Source organism: Macaca mulatta, chromosome 16, assembly GCF_049350105.2.
Source record: "Macaca mulatta isolate MMU2019108-1 chromosome 16, T2T-MMU8v2.0, whole genome shotgun sequence".
Lineage (NCBI taxonomy): Eukaryota > Metazoa > Chordata > Mammalia > Primates > Cercopithecidae > Macaca > Macaca mulatta.
Genome location: NC_133421.1, coordinates 7346776 through 7365937, shown reverse-complemented (window position 1 = coordinate 7365937; position 19162 = coordinate 7346776). Strand labels below are relative to the sequence as shown.

Genomic DNA, 19162 nt, shown 5'->3' with positions numbered 1-19162 from the left:
TCCAATTCACAACTGAACACTGCAAAACACGTGGGGAGGGGTGAGCAGTAAACGAAGGAGACAAAGGCTCTTCCCTACTGGAGCTTATATTCTAGTCACAGAAGGCAAACGAAAAACGAAATGAATGAGTAACGTGTAAAGTGGTGTTAAGTGTGGGTTGCGGGATACAGGGGTGGGCATAGCCCTCTGAAATATGATAGACAAGAAAGACCTCTCTGTGAGGGTGACATTTGAGCAACACCTAAAGAAGAGTGAGGGGTGCGGGCAGAGAGTTCTAGGCAGAAGGAATAGCAAGGGCAAAAGCCATGAGGCAGGCTTGTGTCAGGCATGATGACAGAGCAGTGAGGAGGCAGGGATGCCCGGAGAGGAGTGCAGGAGGCAGAAGCAGGAGGAGACGGAGGTGGGTTGCTGGGGGTTCTTTGAAATTATCACAAGAACTTTGGTTTCTACTCTGAATAAGGTAATGAGGAGGGGCCGGGTGTGATAGTTCACCTCTATCACTCTGGGAGGCTGAGGCGGGTGGATAACCTGAGGTCAGGAGTTCAAGACCAGCCTGGCCAACATGGTGAAACCCCAACACTACTAAAAATACAAAAAATTAGCCAGGTATGGTGGTGCACGCCTGTAATCCCAGCTACTTAGGAGGCTGAGGCAGGAGAATCCCTTGAACTCGGGAGGCAGAGGTTGCAGTGAGCTGAGATCACGCCATTACACTCCAGCCTAGGCAACAAGAGTGAAACTCAGTCAAAAAAATAAAAAAGAAAAAAAAAGAAAGAAAGAAACCAGTGAGGCGCGATGGGATTTGACTTAGATTTTAACCTGAGGCTCACTCCATCTGCTGTGTTGGGAAGAAACCAAAGAATGACCTGGACGGATATAGAAAGTCCAGTTAGAAACTCTTCGCTCATCCGGGAAAGAGGTCATTGTGGTTCAGAGTGGGGTGCTGGCAGTGGGGTGATGGAAATTGGTCAGAATCTGGATCTATTGGCTACAGGACTTGCCGATGAGTTGGGATGTAGGGCGAGAAACGGGTGGAAGCTGGTCTCAGGCTTTCCTGTGAGCCGCTGCAAGGACAGACTTCCGTCCTTTAAGGCAGGGAAGGCAGCAGGAGGAACAGGGTAGGGAAGAACATCTGGGACTCAGGCTTGGATATTCTATATCCAAGGTGCCTATTAGACTGTCAGTGGAGATGCTGGGGGGACACATGGAGTTCAGAGAACTGGGCTGGAGTCACCAGCATGCAAGAAGATTTAAAGTCATGTGACTGAGTGAGGAACGTTACCAGAAAGGGAAAGGTCCTTGCCACCCATTGAGGTACCTAAGGGAGGAAGTAACAAAGACAAGAGGGCCAAGGACCAAGTCCTGAGGCGTGAAAATGTTTAGAGACATGACAACATAGAGGACACAGCGGGCTAAAATGGCCCCCAATGATATACATTCTATTTTCTGGAACCTGTAAATGTTACCTGATTTGGAAAAAGGGGTTTTGCAAACGTGATTAGATTAATGACTTTGAGATGGATCCTGGGTTATCTGGTTGGGTCCTAAATCCAATGACAAGTGTCCTTATAAGACGGAGGCAGAGGGAGATTCAGTGGACACCAAGGAGAAGGCCATGTGGCTACGGAGGAAGGTTGGAAGGATACAGCCACAAGCCAGGGAGTGCCGGCAGCCACCAAATGCTGGAAGAGGCAAGGAGTGGATTCTCCCCTAGAGCCTGTGGTGGGAGGGCAGCTTGCCAACCCTTTGATTTTGGCCCAGTGATACTGTTTCAGACTTCTGGCCTCCGGAACTGTGAGGGAATAAATTTCTGTTAAGTCACCAAGTTCATGGTAATTTGTTTCAGCAGCCCTTAGAAACTAACACAAAGGCCATTGGTGAACATGATAAGAGCAGGTATTAAGTTCTGTCCACATTTTACAGAAGAGGGAAGCAAGTCTCAGTCAACTCCCCAAGGTCATAAAGCAGGCAAGCAGAAGGATGGGGGTTCCACCTAGACCTACCAGGTTCTACGAGTAAGCCCACTCTTACCCGTTACCTTTTGCTGTCTCCATCAGTAGACACCCAGGACCCAGCATCAGTGAGCTGACCCTGCCCGTTCATCCAGCACTGCCCAGCCCACCCCGGGAGCATCCTGCCGTAGCTCAGCCCAGGCACTGGCTGCTGGCAACCGAGCCATGAGAAAGGTCCTTTCCTACAGTGGACGTCTAGTAGCCCTCCTAGAAAGCAACGGGCCATATGTAGCAACTGTAAATATTTACACCTTCTGATCCCAGGATGCATCTCATTGACATCTTTCTCAAAGAAGCCACACTCAAAAAATGTCCATCACAGCGTTGGCGATAATAGCATAAAAGTAGAAACAAGCTCAGTACTGAACAGTATAAGCTTAAATAAATTACCATAAATGCATCAGTAGATTGAAGAGTGCACATCCTTTAAAAATAAACACTATGAGGTAACACGGAAAACAATTTCGACATGACATTTACTGCAGAAAGGGGTAAAACGTGTTCAAATTTACAGTTCAAAACTGTAAACAACATATGGAGAAAAGGACAGAAAAGAATGTAGCAAAATATGCATAGTAAGTGGGTTAAAAATGGAAATTTTGACAACTTTTTCCCTGAGTTAACTAATTCTTCTATAATTATATTAGCTTTATGATTGATTTATATATATATGAGAAGGGATGCTTTTAGCTCTATAACTTCTTTGTAAGAACAAAACCAGGCTGGGCACAATGACTCACACCTGTAATCCCAGCACTTTGGGAGACTGAGGCGGGCAGATCACCTGAGGTTGGGAGTTCGAGACCAGCCTGACCAACATGGAGAAACCCTGTCTCTACTAAAAATACAAAATTAGCGGGCGTGGTGGTGCATGCCTGTAATCCCAGCTACTCGGGAGGCTGAGGCAGGAGAATCGCTTGAATCCAGGAGGCGGAGGTTGTGGTGAGCTGAGATCACGCCACTGCACTCCAGCCTCGGCAACAAGAACGAAACTTCTTCTCAAAAAAAAGAAGAAGAAGAACTAAACCAGAATGATAAAGACTCATGACTACATGCCGTAAATGATTCAGGATCTGGGCGTACTAATTCTGGAGAGGAGCAGACTAAGGGGGTCTTGATTACCATTCTTCAGCACTTAACTGCTGTCATTTGTAGCAAAAATTAGCCTTACTCCGTGTACTACCAGGGAGCAGAAAGAAGACTGATAGGGAAATGTCTCTCTTTGTTCAGCATAAGAAAAGACTACAAGAGTAATACTTTCCAATACCTAATAGCCTGGGCTGCCTGGAAGGTGGGGAGCACCCCTTCACAGGAGGTATTCAAGCCGAGATCAGAGCTGCAGTTCTCTGATATCAAGGAGGTTGAAAGAAGGTGGAAGAAACCCAAAAGGAAGCAGAAATAGAATGAAAGTGGTGATCGGGAACGGGTCAGAAGCCTTACAGGCCCAAGGCCTTTCTTGCAGTTTTCTGTAGCTGGGATCACTCCTCATCCTTCATAAAGGAGACTGCATATGGGGAAATCCCCCAAGTTATAGTGAATGTCATAGAACACGAAGCCAGAGGACTCTAGAGATCATGTCGGCTACATCCCCATCACCTCTGAAGACTCGGAGATTCAGACAGGCCCAGTGTGTGCTGGGCATGGACAGCAGGTCTGTTTAGAGCTTGGCAAAGGCGTGCAGCCTCCCAGGCCACTCCTCCCTTTGCTACAGAGCCTGCCGGGGTGGCCAGACTCCCACTCCAGCCCTGCACCATGGGGCGTGTCTGTTTACCTCCAGGAATAAGGACAAAGTCAGCAAAGGCTGTGATTCCCACCTGGAAAACAGGAACAGAAGCATCAGGGGTCAGAATACAAAGATGAAAACGATTCCAGTCTGACTTTCTCACTTGGCTCCCTGTCTCCCTCTCTCTCTCTCTCTCTCTCTCTCTCACACACACACACACACACACACACACACACACACACACACACACACACTTTTCTGGGAAGAAGTTAATGACCCCTGGGCCATTCGTTGCTCTTTCACTCTGGTGACAAAAACCACTAGTGATCATTCTGGTTTCATACAAAATTAATATTTGATTGAAGGTGATATTTGTTTGGAAATAATGAAATGTCTGTCCAAGCCCGGGCACCACATTGCCCGAGGTGAGAGCAGAATGCACCCCATTTCATATTTCATTCCAAGGAAATGCCGTCCTGTAATGAAAACAATCGTGTCTGTGTCGCCGGGCCGGAGTGAGGAAGCCACAGTGAGGAAGGTGCCGTATTTCCCCAGGAAACACGGGGAAGAGCCGATCAATAAAATCCATCAGACTCACGGCGTTCTTTAAAGCACTTTCTGTATGCATTTATCCCAGACTTGGGAGTGACTATGTCAGGATCTTTTTCCCAAGGACTCTGTGAAAGCAAAACAACTTTCCACCCCAATTCGCTTTCGTGAAAGGCTTTGGTTTCTTCGAATGCGTGTTTGCTGTTTATTTCAGCCTCCCAGGCGGCCAAGGGGCCGTTCAGGACGAGTTTATCATCAACAACAGGTGCCTTATGACTGCAGTGGCTCATAGTTAGTGGAACCCCCAGCTTCTGGATGCAGGAAGTACACGAAAAATTTGCAAAGGAGGTTACTCTAGCCTTTCTGAAAGTCAAGGCCGAGAGCTGATTTCCTGTCTCTATGGAGGAGTGGAGGAAGGTGGCCCATTCCTCACTGAAGGGTGAGAATGGCCTCAGCAGAGACACTTGCTCTTTAAAAAAATGTTTTGAGGCCGGGCATGGTGGCTCACACCTGTAATCCCAACACTTTGGGAGGCCGAGACGGGTGGATCACGAGGTCAGGAGTTCAAGACCAGCCTGACCAACATGGTGAGACCCTGTCTCTACTAAAAATACAAAAATTAGCCAGGCATGGTGGCACACTCCTGTAATCCCAGCTACTCAGGAGGCTGAGGCAGGAGAATCACTTGAACCGGGGAGGCAGAGGTTGCAGGGAACTGAGATCGTGTCATTGCCCTCCAGCCTGGGTGACAGAGTGAGACTCCGTCTCAAAAAACAAAAAACAAAGTGTTTTGAGATAATTGTAGATCCACGTATAGTTGTAAGAAATAATACAGAGAGATGTCTGCACACTTTGTCTAGTTCCCCTCATTATAACACTTCATAAAACTATACAATAGTATTACAATTAGCGTTAGTTCCCCGAACTTACTCAGATTCGCCTAGTTTTGCGTCTCCTCATTTTGTCTGCATGGACTGAGTTCTATACAACGTTATCCCCTGTGTGTCTTCATGTATACAACACCGCCATCAAGATACTGAGTCATGTGTTTCCTCTCATGACCCTTTTAAAACCATCATTGATTTCCCTGCCCCTCTCTCCAGCCAGATGCGGAGCTTCTGGACCGTCAGGACCATGGTATCTGCAGGTGGCATGTGGCACAAAGCCTGAATCACAGCGAGGGCCCAGTTGGTTGAGTGTCCCCTATCTGAAATGCTTGGGACCAGAAGTGGAATATTTACGTCACACTTACCTTCCTCCTCTGGAAGTCTGAACTCCAAAACACTCCAATGAGCAATTCTTTCAAGTGTGGGGGCTTCAAAAAGTTTCAGATTTTGGAGCATTTCTGATTTCATATTTTCAGATGAGGGATACTCAACCCGGGCTTGCTTGCTGGGTAATGAACCTCCGCTTGCTGGTCCATGCAATGGGCACATGACTTACCTCTACTGATGCTCACGCCTGGCTCCAGTGCTGGTTCGGTAACTCTGGGGGAATCCTCGAACTTCTCTGTGCATCTCTGGTCCCTCCAACCCACGTGTCTGCTCACTTGGTGGCCGAGGCCATGCAGACATTCTGCCCTCACAGCTGGTGGTGCTGCAGGAGGAACAAGGGATCTGAGTCGTGGGGAATTCAGGCCGTGGCAGCAGCTGCAACCCAGTCTAGGACCAAGGCCAGGCTTGGTCTGGAAGAGAATGCTGTTTTGTTAGCTTTGCTGGCTGACATGGCCCTCCTCCGGGTAGGACTGACCCTGTGACTCTGCTCTCATTAGCACCATGTTCCACCCTCTGAATTAACTGGGAGCTCACTGCTAAGGTCACTTCAGTACATCCCGAATCTGTACATGGCCCGATTACACTTCCCAATGGAGGGTTTCCCTCAGAATCTAGGCCAGCGCTTCCTTTGACAGGGGCTGCGAGCGATTCATCTCTGGGTCCCTCCCAAGCCTCACACACAGGTCACATTTTTTAATCAAGTAGAGTAAGATGCCTCTCCACGTACAGGCCGGGGGTTCATTGCAGCCAAACACAATAAAGGGAGTCGCCATGTTCTGCATCTGCAGGCTCACAAATAATTGGACCCCACAGTCAAGCCCTTTGATCTCCTATCATGTGTCAGGCACTGGGTGAAGAAGGGAGGACTTGACTGATAATGATACCAACATAGCCCCCACTCTCATGAAGTTTACAATCTGGAAGGGAGAGCAACAACATTACAAGCAATGAGAACATAGGGGGAGTACAGGATGCTGTAGCATATAAAGGAAAGGCCCCCAACTCAATCTTGGCAGATCCTGGAAGGCTTCCTGGAGGAAGTGGCACCCAAGGTGAAATATAAAGGATGAGTGAGATTAGGCAGATGATGAGGTAGAGGGAGAGGGGGATAAAAGTGCTCCATAAAAAAAGGCCCAAAGAGGCCGGGTGCAGAGGCTCATGCCTATAATCCCAGTACTTTGGGAGGCTGAGGCACGCAGATCACTTGAGGTCAGGAGTTTGAGACCAGCTTGATCAACACAGTGAAACCCCATCTGTACTAAAAATACAAACATTAGCTCAACATGGCGGTGGGCACCTGTAGTCCCAGCTACTCTGGAGGCTGAGGCAGGAGGATAGCTTGAACCAGGAGGCAGAGGTTGCAGTGAGCTGAGATCACGCCACTGAACTCCAGCCTGGGCGACACAACAAGACTCCATCTCAAAAAAAAAAAAAAAAAAAAAAAAAAAGGGAGGGGCTAAAAGACAACTGATGCAAACAGGAATCTGTTTTTTGTTTTGCTTTGTTTTGTTTTTATGTCTGGCTCTCATCGGGCAGAGGGTGGCAAAAGAAGAGAGGCATGAGATTAGATCTGAGGGGCAAGCAGAACCACCGCATGGAAAGGACTTTTGATGTCATCAGAAGGACATGGAAGCTGTGGATATGTTTGAAGCCAGAGAGTGGCATGAACAGATTTCATGTTAGAACGCTCCCTCTGGCCATCGAGTAGAAAGTGAAGCACGAGGAGCCACGACTGGAAGCTGGGAGGCTGGGCTGGAGGGAGGACATGAGGCTTGAACTAAGGTAGGGGATTTGGGGAGGAGAGAAGGGTGCGGGTTCAAAAGATACTCAGAAATAGAATTACAGGACTTGGTGATTTCTTGGATGAGTGAGAGCAAGGAAGCCAAGGATTCCAGGCTTAAAGACCAGATGCCATTCTTTTGAGAAGGGAAGTATAGATTCTGAGCAATAATGGAGTGTGTCCGTTAAGGGCCAGTAAAGAAAACAGAATTCTTACAAAGAGGAATTTAAAACAAGGAACCGGTAACAGAGGTGTTAGAAAAGCTGAAAAGGCAAATGTAGGTGAGGAAGCCCAAAGATGGGCAACTAGGGAGCCTCCACCACCGCGGGTTGGAAGGTCATGGGAGGAAACGTCTTTTCCAAATCCTGAGAGCCGGGATCCCTAGCAGGAGCCAAAACCTTGAAGGATCCTTGCAGCTGAGGAGCCCCTGGGGGCTAGAACAGCTGCTCAAGCTGCCTGGTGGGAGCTGAGCTATAGAGAAGATGCAGACACGACCAAAGATGCTCCAGGGATGGGGGGGTGCAGGGGATACCCTGCCTTCCCCCTCTTCCTCATCCCCAGTGTCCCACCTGTCATTGGTAAGGGGTGACCGATGGCCACATCCACATGGAAGGCAGTTGTCAAGGGAGCATGGAAAACCTTGTTGGCAGGGGTCATCCAACCCCACCCCACCTGTGAGGGAGGAAAAAGAAAACAGAGGAAGGATGGGAATAAACTGGAAAGCAAATAGTTTCCCTAGCCAGATCCCTAATGAGAGAGATGAATAATTATTCCTGCAATTGATACTAAAACCTGTTATTCAAATAATTATGATTCAGGTTTATAAGAATATGCTTAAATTAGGTCAATCCACATGAGGTTACTCTTTTTTTCTTTTTTTTTAGGTCAAAACTTCTCCAATAGTGGAAATTATACAGGGCTCAATATTATAAATCTATAGAACCCCTTTGGAAGTCAACACATGAAGCTGTGGACAGGGTGTGCCTCAAGGTAGCAGGGAGACTGCTGGGAATGAGACTTGCCGCTCTGACCCTTTGTATACTTTTAGAAATTGCATGTACGTGTACCTATTTGAAAACACAGGCTAAAATATTTTTATAAGATTTGTAGAATATGGTAGCATTTGTCCAAGGTTTTGCTTTTGAGGTTCACATTCTAGCAGTGATGATGTGGAGGGGGATGGTGCAGAACCCCAGAGGGAACCGGCGAGGCAGGGTGGGGAAAAGGGAAGGGCAGCCAAGGAAAATCAGACAGACATCTGCCTGGGCACATCTGGAACATTTCAGATTTTGGATTTTTGGATTGGGAATCCTCAACCTGTACCTGATGGTGGAGTTAATGAACCTTAGTTTACCGGTCCATGCAATGGGCACATGGCTTATCTGGGGCTGGGCGTCATGTGAGAGGAGTCCTCTGTGCTCCCTGCTCAGTCACACCCGGGCAAGGCTCCCTCTCGTGGTGTGGTCCTTTTGGTCATTCTCCATTAACCCCTTTGTGCTTTTTACGCAGCCAGGTGGTAGAAGCCCCTCCGGTTTCTCAGAGGTTTCAGGAGAGACGGCGCTCACTGACAACAGAGCCCAAACTCGGTAATCAGAGGTGAATCAGGAGGTGGAATAACTGAGGCGGAGGCCAGTCCATTCCTGCCTCTGGCTGCTGCCCCTGTGGACCGTCGACTCCTGCTCCTGGGGGAAGAAAGACAACCTTTGGAAGAGCCTCTGGCCAGACCCACTGGGGGCTCACAGAGAGACTCGGCCAAATCCTTGATTTACATGGGCAGGGAGGGGAGAGAAAGAACCAGGCCCTGAGGATCAGCACACCCGCTGCTGGGAGATGACTGAGGACAGGGCCTTCCCTCTCTTGGAGATCCTTCTGGATGAGGAGAGTCGAGGCTAACAGGAGAGGAAGGGAAGGTGGGGGCCAGCTGGGTGTCACCCAGGTCTGACCCTGGCCTCAGGGGTCTGGAGAAGTCTCTGGCAAAAGGAATCGCACCACCCTGGATTTTCAAGACACGTACCCCCAAGAGTTAATGGCATTCACTCTACTGTATTCTCAACTCAGGGTAGTAACAGGCCCATTCCTTTCCTCCCTCCATTAGAGAGATCAGCTGGGTGGTGGATCTTGTCATGAGCGCAGGCACACAGTGATCAGCCTCACCGACAGAGCTCTGGAGCCAGGCCTGGGGCAGATGCAGCTGCTGCTCCTGCTGGTCCTCCATAGAGACAGCTGCGGCTTCCTGTCCCCATCCATCACAGGAAGGCTTCCCTGGGCTCCTAGTCACTCCGGGCGGGCTTCCAGGAACGAGTATTTCATGGTAAAGGGGAGAGAGCCCAAGAACTTCCACCTTTAGGTAGCAGGAAAGACAAGGCCTAAAAGAAGTATGTTCCAGACCTGGCCCCACAGGATTGCAGGCAGGAGAGGAGCTGGCCAGGGGAGGCCCACAGCAGCAACTGGTCAAAGTGACAAGTGATAGCCTTAACCAGCGGGTCAAGGTGGTGACCAGGGTGGCCGAGGCAAGCCTCAGGGCTGCAGACCACGGGTAAGGCTGACCACTGCCCCCATGCAGTAGCTCTAAATCAGAGGACTTATCGAGTCAGCTGGAAAACTGTCCATCAGACTCCAGGGTCCTGACAGAGGTGGAGGATCCCGGGAATGTGTGTTTTAAGGGCTCCTATGGCTGAAGAGTCTGCTGCAGCCTCCATCCTGGCCTCCAGAGAGGCATGTGGCTGTCACCACACACATGGCTTAGAACCTCTGACACCTTGCAGTCAGAGTCCTCACTACCCACTCTGGGCTTGAGGCTGCCCTGCGGTCAGCCCAGAGTCCCCGCTTTCAGTTTGAATTATTGCTCCTGGAAACAGAAATTGCATTAAGGCAGGGGCATGAGGAAGTATCCTGGAAGGTCAGATGATGGGGCCAAGTTGGAGGACCCTCATGAACAGCAGTGCAAACAGCAGGTGCCAAGCAGGAGCCCACTTTTCCCCTCCATTTATAGTGGCTTCCACTCACTGGTGCCGTCAGCAGACTAGGGGGCTGGTCATGGGGCTCCTGAGGCTGGGCTGGTGCAGAGGGGTAAAAAGATGGAGGAATTCAAGGACAAATAAGAAGTGACCACAGGTCAGAGCCAGGCTGGGGCCTTTGTCATGGACACATTCACCTTCATATGTATATACAAAACATATACATACACACACACACATATGGACCCATGTGCACACTCCCCACACTCTTCACACTCACTATTAGAAAATACAGAGGAAAAAATCAGCCTTACAATATTCTGCAGCCATGTGCCTGTGAATACAGGCTTTGATTTTTTTTTCCTTCCTGTATTTTCTAATGTCCTTCCTGTTCTAGTAGGAAACCAGCTCAGGGTACAGAACCTTCCAGGAGGTTTATGTCATGGCAAAAAGCAGAAAGACCTATGTGCCTTTCTGGTTTGGGTTTTTCCTAAGCCCAGTGGAGGACTTCGAGGACTCTTAGATGGGGCAGAAGAAAGAAGAAGGTGGGATTTGCTGGTAATGAGTGTTGAGGAAAAATGGGGACTCTGGGGCTTCTCGCACCAGTTAGAGAGCAAGCTCCACCAGAGTTGAAGGAAGAAGAGAGGTCTGTGGTCCTAGAACAGTGGATTCCTGGGCTCAGCTACCTGACACTGACCTGGGTGGGGATAGCAAGATTCCAGGGAGAAATAGCTGTGGTTGCGTGGGGCCCTCAGTCCGGCCAACCAACTTTGACAACAATATCTGCTCCCCAAATGGGACCTGGAAGCATCAGATAACTCCTAAGACTGAAAGGACCCTGCACTCCAATTGTGGGTACCCCCCAAGCCCTGCCTAAGAGGGGGCACGGGGAAGGAGGACTCCCTCACCAAGAGCACACCCCGCACACAGCATCTTCAGCATGGGGGAAGGGGCCACAGGATACAGAGCCACAGCCCCACTCTCAACTGCCCATAGATCTGTTGGAAAGACAAAGCATGACACACAAAAGCAACAAGAAGTGGCCACTCCTAAAGGACAAGTGCTCAGTCCCTCCGCAGTGGCCTCTCTATATTCGCACCGTCGCTGTGCTCACTCAGACCCCCTTCCTTCATTTATCTTCCACACATATGGTGGAAGGAAGGGGCTGTGCTCATTAAAAGGAGGAAGGAAAGGAAGAGAAATGGTCTATCTCTTCGAAGAGCAGTCAGCCCTGCTGGGGAACAGCTGGGTCAGACAGTGGAATATTTGGATGCATCAAAATATTCAGATGCTTAGTGTTGTATAGATAACTTATCCAGAGCGTTAGCCAAACTTTCCCTTCCTCTATTAGATGATTGGTCTTTGTAGACATAACTCCAAGCCTTAGCTATCTCACTGGAAAGAGGATGACTTCAAGACGTAGAATAGCAGAATGGTCCTTTGACCACCCTGGAAACCACCGAAACTGGATTCCACCTTGACCCTCCCAGTAATCATCTGTTTGGTCCTGAGTAAGTTAGTATCTCTGAGCTTTGCAGTTTCCAGATGGAAAATCGGGGCATTATCACTATTTATTTTAAAGATTGATGTGAGGATTCCCTCAAGAAGCGGCTTAAATGAGATGATATCTGAAAAGCACATAGATTAAATGTAGAAGCTATGATTATTTAAACAGCAACATGATTTGGGTTTCCCATCTGCACTGTGGCCTTTAGATGTTGAGGAAGGTGGCCATCTTGCAATTTCAAAGTGAGATCAGCCTTCCCAAGAGGAGACGGGCCATTGCATTGGTTGACTCACAGTTCCGGAGGCTGAAGGTCTGAGATCGGGCTGCCATCATGGTGGCTGTTTGTTTGTTTGTTTGTGATGGAGTCTTGCTCCATCACCCAGGCTGGAGTGCAATGGTATAATCTTGGCTCACTGCAACCTCTGCCTCCCGGGGTTCAAGTGATTCTCCTGCCTCAGCCTCCTGAGTAGCTAGGATTATAGGCACACGCCACCGCACCCAGCTAATTTTTGCATTTTTAGTAGAGATGGGATTTCACCATGTTGTCCAGGCAGGTCTTGAACTCCTGACCTCAGGTGATCCACCCGCCTCGGCCTCCCAAAGTGTTGGATTACAGGTGTAATTCACCGCGCCCGGACGGTGGGTGTCTAATAAGGCCTCTCTTCCTGGCTTCCGGATCACTGCCAAATCGTTGTGTGCTTCCATGGCCCCCTTTGTGCAGGTGAGTGATGGGGGGAGTTCACCAGGGCCTCTTCTTCTTCTTCTTTTTTTTTTTTTAGAGACGGAGTCTCGCTCTGTCGCCCAGGCTGGAGTGCAGTGGCACCAGCCGGGTTCACTGCAAGCTCCACCTCCGGGGTTCACGTCATTCTCCTGCCTCAGCCTCCCAAGTAACTGGGACTACAGGCGCCCGCCACCACGCCCGGCTAATTTTTGTATTTTTAGTAGAGATGGGGTTTCACCGTGTTAGCCAGGATGGTCTCGATCTCCTGACCTCGTGATCCGCCTGCCTCGGCCTCCCAAAGTGCTGGAATTACAGGCGTGAACCACTGCGCCTGGCCTCCAGTGTCTCTTCTTATAAGGACACTAATCCTACCAGATCAGGACCCCTCCCTTACGTCTCATTTAGCCTTAATTACTTCTTTAGAGGTCCTATCTTCATAGACAGCCACACTGGGAGTTAGAGCTTCAATATATGAATTTGGGGAGGGGACCAAAAGGTTCAGTCCATAACCCCTCGTCTGAGCTGGATGGTGGGATTAGCTGAGCCCAGAAGGCTGCCTGCCCCGCCTTTGGTCTTTCCCCTGTGATCATTCTCGAAAACAAGACCTGTCTTCTTACTGCGGAGAGACACGCAATATTGAAATTGCTCCCCTAATCTTTATGCGATTGCCTTCTCCCTGATAGAAATATTGCCTCTTGCTGAGTATTTATTGTCCGTTTCTCTCCAAAGTATTGACTTTATGTAACAGTTTGATATACATCAAATCCTTTACAGATTTAATAAACTCCTCTGGTCAGCCTTCTGTTGTGAACACAATGAGATTTATGGTCGTCTTGGTGTAAAACCCTTTTTCCTTGAAATTTTCTACTTCCAGATATCAAAAGATAAGAAGGGAAGCATTTATCATCTTGGAAATCTTACCCCATGTCTGCCTACTGGGTATTAGTCAGAAATGACGAGTGGTTAAAGGACTGAAATATGACACATGCTTGACTGCTGAACAGCTGAGGCTGGGAGAAAAGCAGGATCTTAACAACAACAAAAAAAATTCTTCCCCTTCTCTTCAGAAAGGATTTTTCTTTGCAATTAATCATGAGAGCATATGGGACAGAGAGCAGCCTGATTTGAGTTGGAACCATAACCTTGGGAGGATTTGACTAAAAGGTTAACAAGTGGAGTCAATTAGGGGCCCATTTAGAAAGTGCCTATTTCATGCCAGGTGAGTGCCAGACACCCGCGGGCAGAAGCCACGGCGCTGGATGGTGTGGGCACAGGGAGGGTGAAGGGCATCTGTGTGTGTCAACTGACTCTTCCTCTGGGTGCCTCCAGCTCCCTCTGTCTCACTCCAGGTACTTAATCAACTGCTTATATCTCTTTTAGACTGAACTTCACCACAGCAAGAGCGGCCCCACCAATCCCTTTAGCTTAGCCCCTAGAGAAAGCAAGACAGCTGGAGTGTTGACCAAGGGAATAAAGAAATGAATGAACAGGCCGGACGTGGTGGCTCACCCCTGTAATGCCAGCACTTTGGGAGACCGAGGCAGGTGGATCACCTGAGGTCGAGAGTTCGAAACCAGCCTGACCAACAGGGGATTCCCCGTCTCTACTAAAAATACAAAATTAGCCAGGTATGGTGGTGCGTGCCTGTAATCCCAGCTACTTGGGAGGCTGAGGCAGGAGAATAGCTTGAACTGGGGAGGCAGAGGTAGCGGTGAGCCAAGATCACATCATTGCATTCCAGCCTGGGTGACAGAGCAAGATTCTGTCTCAAAAAAAAAAAAAAAAAAGAAAGAAATGAATGATGAAGGAACAAATGAATGAATCTGACCTAGACTAAAAAGGTCAAGCCAGGAACAGGAAGGCCATCTAAAAAGCTAACAAAATATATTGGATATTTTTTTTGTGTGGGTTTTTTTGTTTGTTTGTTTGTTTTGAGAGAGTCTCGCTCTGTTGCTCAGGCTGGAGTGCAGTGGCCCAATCTCGGCTCACTGCAACTCCACCTCCCAGATTCAAGCAATTCTCCTGCCTCAGCCTCCCGAGTAGCTGGGATTACAGGCACCCGCCACCAGGCCTGGTTAATTTTTGTGTTTTTAGTAGAGATGGGGTTTCATTATGTTGGTCAGGCTGGTCTCAAACTCCTGACCTTGTGATCCACCCACCTCGGCCTCCCAAAGTGCTGGGATTACAGGTGTGAGCCACCATGCCTGGCCAACATGTCGGTGTTTCTAATTCTCCTTGATCTCCAAAGAAAGTTTCTGGAAGAAAACATCACCTTAACGAGTAGTTAGAGATGATCAAGAGCGAGAAGCCTCTTAAACGTTCTCGGTGCTTCTCTGAAGAACTTATGGGAAAGCGAAGAAGAAATAGAAAAGAGATTTATTGAGTCTCAAAGGCTCCTGTTAAAATTCAATGCGGTGAGAAAAGTGGGTTTCCACATTTAATTGTCTTTCTCACAGTAACTGTGTGTCAGTCTTTTCTAAGAGCCTATTAATTCTGTAATTTAGTGCGGCGAGAGCAGAGAGATCGACGGAGTCAACGTGGGGTGTTTTTTCCTCTCCTCATTGACTAGCTGTCATCTGGCATGAATGTTAGGGTGGTTTTCTCCTTGAACACCCTAAATATCCCCAAATTGAAAAGTTTTTACAGTTTAATTAAAAAAAAAAAAAAAAACCTGCTTGCACGTCACTTAGCAGAAATGGGGTCCATGACACTGTATGTTATGATTTTAATTACAGCTAAAAATAACCAGGCTGGCTGGAAGGGCCCTGTGGAAGCCAAGCCCTGGACAGAGAGATGACTCAAGTGGCTCTATTGTGTGTTGGGAGCTGCTTTCAAATAAAAAAGTGATTTATTAATGTGGTCCCCAAACCCGCTGAGCAATGCAAGCGTGTACGTTTGATAAATGGCCGGGTTTGCCACGCACCAGCCCTCTCCCCTGTCAAAGGCATCGCTGCAGATGCTGTCTTGCCCTGTGTTTAATTAGGACCTCCGGCAGGACAGGCTTCTTTCGAGAAGGGGTGCTCAGAAGCCCGGGGCCTTCCCCAGGCACTGGCTGCCGGCAGGCGGGGTTTCTGTGACACAGCAGGATCTGGAAGCAGGTGAGACTCATGGAACGTGGATAGCCGTTTTCCCACTTTCCCACTCTCCTGTGCCCTGATCCAGTGAGGGGGATATAGCACACGTTTGCAGAGAAGCACAGCCAGCTCTGCCTGGACCGTCTTTCTGGACATTCAAGATTCCTTTTCATGTAAGGGGTGAGATAAGAATCTAGAATGTATTTTATTCTAAATAGGTAACAAACGGCCCTACATCTTTTTTGAATGCCTTGCTTTACATTACCTCCTTTTTTATAGAGAAAATTTCCTTACAAACTTGAGTCTGTTCCTCATTTCTGTGTTGTTTCATGGACTCATTGGTCCATTTATGTGACAATGTGTATTCATTATTTTTGCAGTTTTGTAATTATTTTTGCAACTTTATAGTACAATGATAAAGAGCCAATGTTACGGCACTTCCATGCATTAAAAAATTTGGTGAGGCCGGGCACGGTGGCTTACACTTATTCCAGCACTTTGGGAGGCCGAGGCGGGCAGATCACCTGAGGTTGGGAGTTCGAGACCAGCCTGGCCAACATGGCAAAACCCTGTCTCTACTAAAAAAAAAAAAAAACTATATATATACACACACACACACACATACACAATAGTTAGCCAGGCATGGTGGCGCACACCTGTTGTAATCCCAGCTACTGGAGAGGTTGAGGCAGGTGAATTGCTTGAACCCGGGAGGCAGAGGTTGCAGTGAGCCAAGATTGTGCCACTGCACTCCAGCCTGGGCAACAGAATGAGACTCCATCTCAAAATAAAAAAGAAAGAAAGAAAAGGAAGGAAGGAAGGAAGGAAGGAAGGAGAGAGAGAGAGAGGCAGAAAGAAAGAAAAAGAAAGAAAGAAAGAAAGAAAGAAAGAGAGAGAAAGAATGAAAGAAAGAAAGAAAGAGAGAAAGAAAGAGAGAAAGAAAGGAAAGAAAGAAAGGAAAGAAAGAAAGAAAAAGAAAGAGAAAGAAAGAGAAAGAAAGAAAGAGAAAGAAAGAAAGAAAGAGAAAGAAAGAAAGAAAGAAAAGAAAAGAAAAGAAAAGAAAAGAAAGATTTGGTGAAAAAGTAATGGAGGGGAGAATCAACAGAAAGATAAACAGAAAATACCCAAGAGGAGTTGTTTCCTGGGCATGAGGGGAGGCAAAGAGATGGGATCGGGAAGGAACATGCTGTGACCTCAACAGTATTGGTCTTGTCTTGGTGATAAGTTAAGGGCCAGCTCACAGGTCTATTATTATGAATTATTATGAGTTATGACCAATATTATATATATTCTTTTGTATACACTGATTATTTCATTTTAACAAAGAATAATAATGAGAAAGAGTTTCTAATTCAAGATCGTAGACAAAGACAAAACAAAAACCCTACTTTTGGCTAGGCTCAGTGGCTCACGCCTGTAATCCCAGCACTTTGAGAGGCTGAAGCAGGTGGATCATCTGAGGTCAGGAGTTCAAGACCAGCTTGGCCAATATGGCGAAACCCTGTCTCTACTAAAAATACAAAAATTAGCCGGGTGTGGTGGCACACACCTGTAACCCCAGCTACTCGGGAGGCTGAGGCAGGAGAATGGCTTGAACCTGGGAAGCGGAGGTTACAGTGAGCCAAGGTCATGCTGCAGTGCATTCCAACCTCGGCAACAGAGCAAGACTCTGTCTCAAAAAAACAAAAACAAAACAACAACAAAACCTCTACTTTCCACTCCAGACTTTTCTAGTGTTGAGGGGGAATACATGCATATTCAAAAATAAAGAAGGGATATCGCTGTAGTTTTTAAAGCCAGGCTTCTAAAAGAAATGAAATACAAAGCAGCACAGTGGCAGTATGTGGAGGCTAAAACCACATAGCCCTTCCCAGGCTGCAGCCCAGAGGGATGCCTCCCAGAGGAGGCCGAGAACTGGAAATCACTTCCTGTCCACCCAAGAGAGCACCAAGACCTTTTGGACCTGGGTGCCAAGGGGGATAGGACCTAGAAATGAGGTGGAGGCTGCTGAGGCACCACGCCCTGGAGGCCAGCCCAGCTCAGGATCCGCCAGGTGAACTCACAGTGAGGAGGCACAAAGCTGTTGAGGAGGTGGCCACCGTGGAGGGCTCACAACAAACTCCATGAATGAAACCACGTGTGAGGGAAAAGAGACCAAACAGAACGTTCTGAGAAGCTACAGGACAAGCATTGTCATCGACTTGAAGAGGTCAGGAAGGGGATTGCAAGCATGACACAAGAAATAAAATGACGGGATAAAAAGGAAATGGCTATGACAAGGAACCAATTAGAAACCTTAGAAATGAAACAAGAGAGTTACTGAGATTTTAAAACTCAACAGAGACACTGACCAGAAGGCTGAACGTAGCCAAGGAACAAAATTGGGGACATAAAGAGCAAATGGACCATAGCAAAAAAGAGAGATTAAAAGACTGAAAAATACAAAAGAGAAGTTGAGGGACATGAAAATCAACTCCAAAAGCTTCGATATAGGTCTGCTAGGATGTTCCAGGAGAAACAGAGATAACACAGAATCAGTGCTTGAAGAGATAACAGCCAGGAATTTCACAGAATGTAGGTAAAACGTGAGATGATGGATCTAAAAATTCTACCAGGTACTGAGCAGGATAACTAAAAGATCCAGGCCAGGCGCGGTGGCTCACGCCTGTAATCCCAGCACTTTGGGAGGCCGAGGCGGGTGGATCACCTGAGGTCGGGAGTTCAAGACCAGCCTGACCAATATGGAGAAACCCCATCTCTACTAAAAATACAAAATTAACCAGGTGTGGTGACACATGCCTGTAATCCCAGCTATTAGGGAGGCTGAGGCAGGAGCATCACTTGAACCCAGGAGGCAGAGGTTACAGTGAGCCGAGATCACACCATTGTACTCCAGCCTGGGCAATGAGAGTGAAACTCCATCTCAAACAAAAACAAAAACAAAAACAAAAAACAAAAAATCCATAGCTAAATCCATAACGGTAAAACTCTAGAACATAAAGGATCAAGAGGAAATCCTTAAAGGTGCCGAGGAGAGATTACTAGAAAGGAACGAGAACCAGCTCTCCTTCAGAGACCACATATCTGGTTAATTTAGTGCATGAATATCACAGCCTGAGACCAATCTCAGCCCCGTCACTTCTGCCTCTGTGGCCGTGAGCAGGTCGTTTTGCCTCGGTTTCCTCCTCTGTAAAAGACAGATGCTACTACAAGCCGTTTCCCTTATCTAAAATGCTTGGGACCAGAAGTGTTTTTCAGACATTTCTCAGATTTTGGAATATCTGCATTATACATACTGGTTGAACACTCCTCATCCAAAAGTCCAAAATCTGGAATGTTCTAATGAGCATCACTTTTGAGCCTAATGTCGACATTAAAAAAGTTTCAGATTTTGGAGCAGTTTGGATTTCAGGTTTTCAGATAAGGGATACTAAACCCATAGTACCTCTCCCATAAAGTCGCTAGAAGGATTAAATGACTTAATCCATGAGAAGGCCTTAGAACAATCCTGCCACAGGTAAGAGATTCAGAAATGTTACCTTTTATTAACTGCATGTATTATTCT

The 19162-nt window shown here is 47.6% G+C and overlaps 1 protein-coding gene across 2 annotated transcripts in view; it reads right to left on the bottom strand.

The window, feature by feature from the left end:
* Positions 1-19162, bottom strand: part of WSCD1 (WSC domain containing 1) — a 513503-nt gene that overhangs the window by 241946 nt on the left and 252395 nt on the right. For both annotated transcript variants that reach the window (XM_077969209.1, XM_077969208.1), the window contains one exon: positions 5728-5880. The gene's annotated coding sequence lies outside the window, so the exon portion shown is untranslated. The remainder of the gene's footprint in view (positions 1-5727; positions 5881-19162) is intronic.